The sequence below is a fragment of the Pteropus alecto genome, unplaced genomic scaffold, assembly GCF_000325575.1.
Source record: "Pteropus alecto unplaced genomic scaffold, ASM32557v1 scaffold49, whole genome shotgun sequence".
Classification (NCBI taxonomy): domain Eukaryota; kingdom Metazoa; phylum Chordata; class Mammalia; order Chiroptera; family Pteropodidae; genus Pteropus; species Pteropus alecto.
Genome location: NW_006443131.1, coordinates 1,630,756 through 1,631,019, shown reverse-complemented (window position 1 = coordinate 1,631,019; position 264 = coordinate 1,630,756).

Below are 264 nucleotides of genomic sequence, written 5' to 3'. Positions count from 1 at the left end.
CGCCACCGCACGCCACAGGCGCCTGGGACACTGCCGCCGGGGCTGCTTTCCCAGCACGCGACAGGGCGCTGCCGAGCCCTACCATGCACACGCCCGCCAGCGGGGACCGTCCCAAGTTTTACGCTAAAAATAAGCAAACTTAGAAGGGAAACTCCACGCACCCTCCCGGAGCACTTTCCGTCCTTGCACGCGCGCGCGCGCACACCGCCGTTGCACACCGACAGCCCATCTGCCTCCCGGAGCCGAAGCGCGTCCCTGCCCGCA